The 11,435-nt window shown below is 31.3% G+C and overlaps 1 long non-coding RNA gene across 1 annotated transcript in view; it reads left to right on the top strand.

Annotated features, from left to right (window-relative positions):
- The first annotated feature begins 3,301 nt into the window (after window positions 1-3,301).
- LOC141492649 (uncharacterized) overlaps window positions 3,302-11,435 on the top strand; it is a 29,238-nt gene continuing 21,104 nt past the window's right edge. Inside the window, exons 1-2 of the long non-coding RNA XR_012470012.1 lie at window positions 3,302-3,488; window positions 4,851-4,911. This is a non-coding gene — a long non-coding RNA (uncharacterized LOC141492649). The remainder of the gene's footprint in view (window positions 3,489-4,850; window positions 4,912-11,435) is intronic.

Raw genomic sequence — 11,435 nt, 5'->3', positions numbered from 1 at the left:
TAAACAAGCATTTCCATAACTTAATACAATAAAAACATGATGCCACATGAAATGGATAATCTACTATGCATAACTTGCTATTCCATTCAAATATAAAACAAAATTATCATGTAAATTTTTTCCCTTTCTTCCTCCTTCCCTCCCTCAACCCCACAACATATATATGGCTACCATCAGACACGAATAGCTGCAAATATGAAAAATTATTCTCTACATGCTTCTTTTGTAAGTTCTTTCTCTGGATGCAGATAGAAAATTTCTTCATATGTCTTATGAGTAATTTGGGTATTTATTGTAGTCAAAATAAGTTATTGCTCCGTCATTTTTAAAACAGTACTGCTATTACTGTATACAACAGTCTCTTGATTTTACTCATTCTACTCTTCGTTATATCATGTAAGTCTTTTCATTTTTTCTAAAATCATTGAATTTATTTTCATAACACTGATATATATATATATAGATATATATATATATATATATTTCCTATAGTGTATGGTTATTGCTTTTCCATATGGAGTTATACTTTTGTAACAAGAGTATCTTTATTTTACTTGTATCACTAGTGCATAGTACAGTGCTTGGAATATAATAGATATTAATGCTTTTCAAATCATTTTTATTCTAATATTTAAAAAATCATCCCAATTCCTTTCATCTAAATTGTCCCCTCAACTATTTGTCCTTTGACACTGCTGATACTTTAAAAAATGAGTTCAGAAGTCTCTGTGCTTCATCTTCTACATTCATTCCATATTTCGTTTTGTCTTTAAAGGGTCATGGAATCCTCATTTTCCCAACATATACAGGGCAATAGTATTTCTTACATCCAAATTTGATCAGGACGCAGTACTTTACACTCTTTTCCTGGCTAGGACTGAAGCATTTTCCTTAAACGCATCCTTTTGGTTTTACAAAGTTGGACACTGAAGAATTTTCTAAAATGTTTCTTTTTGATTTTATAATGTTGGACTCTGAAACATTTTTCTTGAAAGTGTCCTGTTGGTTTTCCAAAGTTTACCATTTGATTTCTGATTGTTTCTGCCCCATAGATGGGAATTTTCACAACAGTCCTATCTAGGTTTATTTCCTTCTTCCTCTACTAGCTGCACACTGCTGAGATAAGTTATTAGGTTCACTGATTCTTAAACAAAGACAGTGTTGTGGTCTGTACTTTCATAGACAGGGAGGCTGGGATCTCTGCCTGGCATCTAATCCAGTTGCCGTGGTTCTGACCTTGTTTTCTCTACCTCACTTATGATTTCTCTGGCAAAAATAATCAGTCAGTGCTTTATATATCAGGTGTTCTTGTCCTGCTACATCCTGTTCCTCTGGATGCCCTGCTACGTTATTCTTCAGAGTTTTATATGAACATCTCTTAAAAATCTTTATCAACATCTTCTCCCAATATCACAAATCTAGAAGCCACTAGTATTCAATAAGATCTTAAAAAAAACAACAGACTTCTCATTTTAAGCAGAATATTAAAGTTGCCCTATCCTTCCTCTAGGAAATCCAAGGATTGCCTAAAACTCCACTATGAACAATGAGGGCTGCCTAGAAGAGGTTGCCTTATTACATTAGCAGAGTTCCTCCAAACTATAACTCCTCCTGCTTCTCCAAGAATAAAAAATAAACCTAGGAAAGACATGATTAATTAATAACAACTTTACATTTATCTCCATTGCATACCATTTTATTGGATTAAGTCGAGACTATTACTAGTTTTTTTTTATTCCAAGCTATCATCGAATGTGTAATCTACTCTTCCTAGCTTAACATGATTTGAAAATTTCATAAAAATACCATCTCCTCTAAATAACCAATAGAAATGTTAGATTAGGGTTAGGCATCGACAAGTGAGACTTTCTGCAAAAACTACCTTCTGAGTTGGCATTACATCATTAGTTACTACTCTCTCAGTTCAGCAATTGAACAGTCTTAATTAAGTGGAGTTGACTAGAAAATAGTCATAATGTCTTTCTCCACTCTGATCCATCCTCCAGTAAGCTATAAAAAAAGGTTGTCCTAATCCCTAGTTGTGACTCTGTTATTTATCTACTCACTAAAATCCCCATTAGAATCAAGTATAATATCCTTTGTTTGCATTTCAAAGTCCTTCATATTCCACCCCTCATCTTCCTATCTTCATTTACTATATACCACACCTCCCATACCCAGAAATAGTAAGTGATCCAGGTACTCTGGTATCTGTACTGTTCCTTGACCAAGAACTTCCATATCTCAGTACCAAACATTTTCAATATATGTCCCCCATGTCTGTAATGTCAGCCTTCTTATCTGTGGTTGAATTCCCTGGCTTCCTACAGGTTCTAACTAAAATCTTGTCTTCAAAGGAAATATTTCCCTCTGAAAGGAAATATTTCCCTCTTCTCCTTAATTCTAATGCCTTCCCTCTATTGATTATTTCCAATTTAACATGTATATGAATATAACTGTCTGCATCTTCATCTACTTTAGAGTGTGATCTTGAAAGCAAGAACTGTCTTTTATCTTTCTTTGCATTCCTATCACCTAGCAAATAGTAGAACCATCATAAATATTTATTGAATTACTGACATATCTATCAATTTTTCTATAGGACTTGATCAAATGTTTTTTTCTAAATCCCAAGTTAATTATATATTATTCATTTAAATTATCTATCAGTCTACTATCCTATTTTAAAAAGGAAATAAAATGAGAATGGTATGATTTTGATGCAACTGAGCTTTCTCTGTATATCATCCTCCTCTTCTTTTCTGTTTTATAGTATCTCTTTTCCCAATATAGTTTAAATATTTTCCATGATGTTTCTCTATCATTTTCAAATTTGTTTCTTTGCCTTTTGAAAATCAATACGGGGGCAACTAGGTGGAACACTGAATAGAGCATGGGCCCTGGAGTCAGGATCTCTGAGTTCAAATTTTGTCTCAGATACATAATAATTACCTGGATGTATAGCCTTGGGCAAGTCACTTAACCTCATATCTTTGCAAAATAAACCCTAATATTATATAGATAGATAGATAGATAGATAGATAGATAGATAGATAGATAGATGATAGATAGATAGATATAGATATATATGAACTAAAGAAAATCAATACAATTCTGGTTCTCCTCAAATCCACAGTCTCTCTCTTACTCACCATAATCCTAAAACATAAGTCTAATAGTAGTTGAGTAATCTCGGTTTTGAAGTTTTTCAGTCAGTCATGCAATTCATCTGGGACCTAAATTCCTAGGTTCTCTCCCAGTTTCTCCATTGCTCACCACATTTTGATTGGATAAGATTTGATTGGGTTAGCAAAAACTGGTTCTCAGGCAACCTCAGGCTTGCTCTAGCTTGTTGCAAGTTTCTGATCCTTGTTCGTAATTCCAAGAGAGGAGTTTCAGAAAATATGCTGAAAAGTGTCAGCCTCTCCAGAAAAAAATTAAGACTTGCAAAATGATTACTTCAGGAAGTTTAATGATCCCTTGGATGGGTAAGTTCTAATATGATTGTTGGCAAATCAGTTTTATTGGACTTCAGGGTTTTTTTTTTTTAACATCTAAAAGGAAGGCACTGTATTATTTGAGATGGTCTTTGATTTCCCTCTGATGTAGAACCCTCTGATCTCTTCTAGTCACATTTTCTGCAGACTGCAATCTGGCTATATCTCTATACATAGCCATCTCAAATTTTAAAGTCGATACTTGAGCTGTGTTTATATATGCTCAGAAAATTGGACATTTGGGAGATATAGGCAGATAACTGAGGCCAAAAGAGTCTTTGGCTGCCCACACAGAAAATAAGATCACTGAAGCAAAGACAGACTTTTTAGCTTGATTATTCAGACTTCCCTTTATTCTCCACTCCCTTTTGCATATAATCAGGCACTGTCTAGAACTGGCATTGTTTATGGAGACTTGCAAAAGTCTTAACTATTGCATTCATGAATGCATTATTGCTTCCAGCAGATGAAATTGTGTAATGCAATTGCCTCAGGAAGCATCAGGTTTGAAATATCTGTGCCATCTGGAATCACTGGTTTCCATCCCAGCTGTGTTCACTCAACTCTTCATCATTCCATAGTGGAAAAACTGAACACCTCACTGTGGATTTCCTTTTGAATATAAGCATCATTCCGAGGTCCCACATTTCTTTTGCAGATACAAAGAAACCATGGTACTTTGGGTGTAAGGCATCCCTTCCCTCAGTGACCTAAATCATCATTCTACCCCACCTGGGAAGAATTTAAATACTCTGTCTAGTTGTGGTTATCTAGCTTAGGCTTAAAACTTTGTAAAACTATAGAATTTCTAAACTGTTTTGATCGTTCAAAATATATATTGTAACATACTATATAAAACAATTTTTTTACAGATTACTTCATGGAAAGATATTTTATAAAGGATAAAATTCAAGAATCTTAATGAAATTTCACTGAGATTCTTGAATTTTTGCTGCCCCCTCAAAGAACAGCTGCTATATAAATTAATAAAGAAAAGTGCAAATTTTGTTGTTTGAGAAAACTTTAGATCCAGGGGAAAAAATGAATTATACTGGAGACTTACTCTAGATCCTCCAACAAAGGCATATCCACATTGTGAATACAGTTTTGACTTTATGATAGATGACAAATTCAATCAAGTTGAATCATGCTTGTGATAGCCGCACTGTAGGGAACATCAGGTGTGGTGAACTTGCTGTAGTAATGCAGGTGAGTCCCTGTTCTACAGAATTGGAGAGTTGCCTGGGCTACAGAGAAGTTAACTGGATTTCACAGAGATATAAAGCCCATATATGTCACAGGTAGAACTTGAACTCATGTCTTCCTGTGGCTGACTCAGGTTGTTGTTTGCAGATGAAAAGAAAAACCAACAGACTGCCCCCACCCCAAATATTTACCACATCTGCTGGCTAGGGTAAGAAACATTTAAGATACTACTTTCTGTCAAGTATGTCTATCTTGATTAAATTATTTTTAAAATATTATGCAACCACAAATTTTGCTGCAATGTATAACTTTTCAATAGAAAAACCTTGTATTGAATAGCTCATGCTAGTCCAAAATTATTTTCGTTAATCACATACTCAGTTTAATTAAATGACTGAATCTACTAAATTACTTCAAGCTCATTAGAACATTAGAAAAATCACCCATTTAAAGCAACATCTGAGGATGATGTAGGATGCTTCAATTAAGTTGTATTGATTCTGAATTTTTCTCTAACTTCTTTTTTAATATGACTATAGTTTTAGATTCAAACAGATCTTGGAGTATATTTAATACAACTCCCCCATGTACAGATTAGAAAAACAAGTCCTTAAATGGGAGATGGCTTACTTATTCACTGATTAGTGGGGGGGGGGGAATCAGAGGTGAGATTCAGGTTTGTCATCTATGTCATCTATGTCACACTGCAAATCTAACCTTCTCTACACCTCATTGTCTTTTTTATTAATCTCTGTCTTCTATTGCAGCCCTGATTTATAATTTTATTTCATTTGTTTTCTGAAGAATTATTCACAAAATTATATTTACACTGCAGAATTTTTTTTATTTGTGTAAGAAGTTATTATCAACAACTTCTTTTTTCTCTCTAGTTACAAATATATTATTTTGCTTTTTTCTTTTAAAAATAATTTACTTTTCCTGATTGTATAAAAGAATAATTTTAAAATTCATTAAAAAAAACTTTGAGTTCCCACTTTTATTCTTTGCTCTCACCCTCCATGAAATGGTAAGCAATTTGACATAGGTTATTACACATATCTTTAAAGAAAAATCAATAACTTCTTTTTAAAGTCTCATTCACATAGTGTGTTATGGAGAAGCTTTGTCTGCTTTTAGGAGCAGTTTTCGGCTTATAGCTCCCAGTAAATAGTTTTGTAGAACAGACAGAGGCATATTTTCAGAAGCTTTATCTTCCTTTTTTCAAGTTAGTTTTCAGGGCTAAGATTTGAAATTGTCATTTATTCACCTGCAAGGGTCCACTTGCTTGTGCAAATAATTGCACCAACATTTGGTTAATTGGGATCACACTTGCCTAAGCTTCTAAAGGCGCAGGTGGTTGATTGGATCTATAATTAGTTGATTGCTGCTGCTGTTTTTGAGATGTGTATGGAATTTGATGACCACATACAAACACAGACAAGCAATTCTGTACACTGAGGACCGACTGAGGACTCAGTGAAAACACAGCATTCAACAATTTGAAGTTAGGCTTACATGGATAGTATCCAATAGGAAAAAAAAAGTTTATTAAACTATTTTGTTGAAAAGTAAATTACCACTTGTTTTTAAGAATAGGATGACCTTAAACACATTCTGGGAAGAAAATTATATTTATCAAAAGAGATCAAATTAAAAGATTTCTGGTTCAGAAATTAATATTCTCAAGGAATCATTCATTTTCTCACAGTGTTATAGCATTCTGACTTATGCATTAAATAAATGTAGACTGTTTAACATAAACTGGAATAAATACTTTTAAAAGATAGAGATTTCTGTTCTGGCTACATGATGAGACCAAAAAGTATTTAAAATAAAAAAATTACCATTTCCTATGTGGGAAATCACTGTGCTAAGTGTTGGGATAACAAGATAAATATAATGTTTTGTTTCCTCTCAATAAAATTATAACTAACTAAAGGAAATTATATATATATATATATATATATATATATATATATATATCTCAAAAAATCACTACACCCTTAGACATTTACTTTCATTAAATAATTTTAATTTTTTATATATTTTATCATCTCCTTATCTATTGTGATAGTAGGATATCTTTTTTTGAAATCTTTGCTGTATCCAAAATATTTGTTACTTCATTATCATTTGTTTTGTTTTCACATAGTTATTCTTTCTATAATTTGTCCTTTGATCTATTTAGGGTTTCATTTTTAATCTCTATTGGATTTAATTTCTCTTGTTTGTGCTCCCTGTACTGAATTTTTTCTTTTGTTATGATCTATAACATATCTTTTCTATTTTTGTCTTTTATATTTATTTCTAAAATCTGTGACCAAATACAAGTCTCCCCCCCCCTTGAAATTTCTATGACGTTCTGATAAATATGTATATTCTTTGGTAACCCATTATAGATGATATATCTTTTTGCTCTAGTTTTCTCAACTATTAGGAAAATGATATATTTTCCACTTTGTTTAAATTTCTTTTAAGAGTTGTACAAAACAAATCAAGGAATACTGAATCTCCTGACTCTTTTGTTTATGTATTCCTGTAATTCAGCTACTTTTTCCTTTCTTCATCTATATATTAAGGAATTTAGGGCATATGTATTTAATATTGACATTACCTTTTGTCTATGGTTCTTTGTAGCATAATATAATTTCCTTTATTGCTCTCTATGTTATGAAGGTTTTTGTTTTATCTAATAGTGTGAGTGATATTATTAACTTTTTCTTTTTAATCATCTCATGCATAGTAAATATTTTTCTATATACTTATCGTACTACTTATTTTTAGGCATTTTTTCAAAAGTAACATATTGTAGGATTTTATATTTTGCCCAGTCTTTAACTTATTTTGCATTTAAATTGATTGCTTAGAACATTCACATTTAAAGTTATGTTTGGCTTATATTTTCTTCATTTATTGTTTATTTTTTAATTGGAATTTTTCCTTCATAAATAAATACATAAATTCATGACTTTTTATTTTTTGTATGAATTTACTTATAATTTCTCTAATTCATTAAAATAATTGTTTGGAATTTTAATTGTAGGGCACTAAACAGGTAGTTTAATTTTGTAGAATTGTCATTTTTATTATATTAGTTTGGCCTATCCAGGAACAGTTTATATTTGTCCCGTTATTTAAATCTGATTTTATTTGTGTGAGAAGTGTTTTGTAATTGTTTTCCAAAAGTTTCTGAGCCTGCCTTGCAGGTAGACTCCCAGGTATTTTATATTGTCTGAGTTCTCTTCAAATGGGATTTCTCTTTCTAGCTCTTTCTGCTACATCTTGCCAGTGTGATTCTCTACATATGCCATCATATTATCTGCAAAGAGTGAGAGTTTTGTCTTTTTCTTCTCAGTTCTTAATCCTTCAATTTCTTTTACTTCTCTTATTACTGAAACTAACATTTCTAATATATTATTGAATAATAGTGGTGATAATGGGCATCCTTTTTTCACTCCTGATCTTACTGGGAATGCCTCTAGCCTATCCCCATTACATATAATGCTTGTTGATGTTTTAAGATATATACTGCTTATTAATTCTAAAAAACAATCCATTTATTCCTATGCTCTCTAGTGCTTTTTAGTAGGAAAGGATAAATTTGGGGGGTATCTGTGATGGAGAATACCATCTGTATCCAGAGAAAGAATTTTGAGTTTGAACAAAGACCAAAGACTATCATCTTTAATTTTAAAAAAAGTTATCTTATTATGTAATTTTGCTATCTCTTATGCTTTATTTTTCTTCTTTAAGGATATGATTTCTCTCTCATTACATTCAACTTAGATCAATGTATACCATTGAAACATTGTAAATACTAACAGATTGCCTTCTGTGTGTGGGGGGAAACAAGACTAGGGGAAAATTGTAAAATTCAAAATAAATAAAATCTTTCTTTTATTAAAAAAGACAGTATTTGTCCCTCCACATATTTGTGCTTAACCTCATTTAATGAAATTCTATTCTCACTCATTTTGTTAGTTAATGCCTTCCTTGGTAATTATCTAATTTTATTTAATATCTGTTTTCTGTAGTAATTGTAATACAAAACATCTCTCCATGTCCGATTTTCTTAGTAGAAATTCTTTGAATACTTCTGTTATTGATAATTCATTATGAAATTCATTATTAGATTCAGGTTTGTAAAACATGTCATATTGTATTTATTTTGAGTTCTTTTGTTTCTTTCAGATTAACCTTCATTTCAGTGCCTTTATTTCATCATCATCTATTCTATCTTTTGTTTCTTAAGAAAGACCTAACACCAGGATTTATTTTTTTTCCATTTTGAAGATATTTCTGCTGTGTCTACTAAAATTTTTCTTTCATGAAAATTATTTCACTCTTGGTCCATTCAAGAGCATTGTGCAGTGCTTCCATTATCTCTTATAATTCAATAATTCAATTCCCTTTTATTTGTTAGATTTATTTAGTGATAGCTAGCCTTATTCAGACTATTTGGAGACCACATTCCCCTTCTGATATTGATATTTCATCTTAATTCTTTAACTGGGTTTTTTTTCTTCTTTGGAGATCTTAGTTAATTCTATTCTCCAACTCTCTAAGAGGTAGTAGCAGGTAAAGGAGATGGGAACTGAATAAACTTACTAGGAATTAGTGTTCTTTCTGTTATTTCACTGAGTTCTTACCTTGGGATGATTTCTTATGTCGAATACAGTGAAGACAGTAAATTTTGATTTATTTCTGGTGCCTACTTCCTATTTTCTGGAGTAACTAGGTGGTGATGTGGATAGAGTGCCAGACCTTCAGTCATGAAGACTTGAAATCAAATCTGAACTAATATGTGTATTAACTATGTAAACACGGGCAAATAATTTAAACCTGTTTGCCTCTGTTTTTTCATCTGTAAAATTAGCTGGAGAAGAAATTCTAATCCTCTCTAGTACCTTTGCCAAGAAAATCTCAAATGAGGTCACAAAGAGTTGCACACAGATGTCATAACCAAGCAACAATTTTTCTATTTTGGAGATATTTGATTAGTAATGAGGTTTAAGGAAAAACAAAAGCAAAATTAAGTCTTTTATCTTCTTAATTATATGGTATGGAAGTTAATTAAATTACTTTTAATAGGATGTGGGAATAGAAAAAGCAAAACAAAAACAAAAATCATTTCTCATTGGGTGGTAGACTTACTGGATACACTTAAAAGTTGAGGGCTGGTTTCAAATCTATTTTTTACTGTTTAGCTTGTGTGACTTTAGACAGATTATTTCTTCTTTCTGTGCCTTAGTATCATTGTATATAAAATCAGGAGGTGGGACTAAATGACCTTTCATTATTCTTCCAGCTCTTAACACAGGGTCCTATAATATATTGAGTCAAAGATGGATTGTTATCTTGTGGTGAAAAAAAATTACTATATCAAGAGTCTCTTTTGTTAAGTAAATCATGGAGTTTTCACATGCTCATAAAGATAGCAATCTGTTGTTATTTTGCTATTGTATGAAAGCACATTCCATATATAAATTCTTTGATACTAAAGCTAACACATTTGTAATATGGTCACATCTTTGTGTATATTATGCCCCATTGAGAAAGACTCAATAACAGACTAGACATCTGTTTTTGAACTTCTAATTCTTTGAGCAAATATTTGCTAATACGAATTTGTGGAAAACAAATTCTATCAGACTAATCTAATTTCTTTCTATGACAGGGTTCTTTGACTACTAAGAAACAAGAAATGATAAATTATAAGGCTGATTTTTATGTTTGGAATATGCTTTTAACTTAGTGGATAATCAATGAGATATTTAGAGATTTAAGCACAAAGAGAAGTCCTATTGTTTTGCTGTTGTTTCTATATTAAGATTTCATGTTTTATAATTGACTTTGAATGCCTTAGTATTAGAATTAGAAGGAGAGCTGGGAGAAAATATAAGAGGGTATGTTGTAAAAATAATTCTTTAATAAAAATATCTGAATAAATAAGTATTGAGGTGGAAGACTATTATGGTAAAATTCTGTCTATATGGTCAGATAAGGCCTCTCTATTTTGATATTTTTGCTGTTTTTCTCTTTTGTTATAAAAAAAGTTCATGTTTGGTAGTAGGTAAGGAAACTGAAAGTAGTGATAAAAATGAATATAATAGCAAAATAAAATGTATCATATTTATATCACCTACATATATATTTGAAAAATCATTATAGATTTTCTATAAACTGATATTAATAGGAATATGATGACTGAAAAGACCAGATATCATTTATATGTATATATGCACTTATCAGATATTTTATATATATATATATATGTTTGTGTATATATATATATGCACATATATATATATATATATATACATATATATATATAGTGTGTTTCCAGGAGAAAACAATGAAAGGAGAGTGAAATAACTTTAATTTAATCAGAAATATTATATAATATTTCAGTTCATAAAGGATCATTACATTTCTTCCTGAGAGTTGTTTATTTTGACTATTAAGTGATGAGGATGATGAGGATGAGGATGAGGATGAGGATGATGATGGTGAGGATAGATGATGATGATGAAAATATGTTTAGCTTAATCATGAAGAAAAATGTCCTGCCTACAAAGCTTTTTAATCCAAAACATTGTACCACTTAGAAGTTGTTTTCTAAGAATTAGTAGGGAGTGGGAACAGTTAGTATTGTTTTATGAGATATAGACACCTAAAGATAGATAAATGAACAGACTTGTCATACTCCATCTCTGAGTGATGATAAATCTA

Source organism: Macrotis lagotis, chromosome 7 (genome assembly GCF_037893015.1).
Source record: "Macrotis lagotis isolate mMagLag1 chromosome 7, bilby.v1.9.chrom.fasta, whole genome shotgun sequence".
Taxonomy (NCBI): domain Eukaryota; kingdom Metazoa; phylum Chordata; class Mammalia; order Peramelemorphia; family Peramelidae; genus Macrotis; species Macrotis lagotis.
Note: the sequence above shows the minus strand (reverse complement) of the source record. Positions and strands in the feature narration are given on the sequence as shown.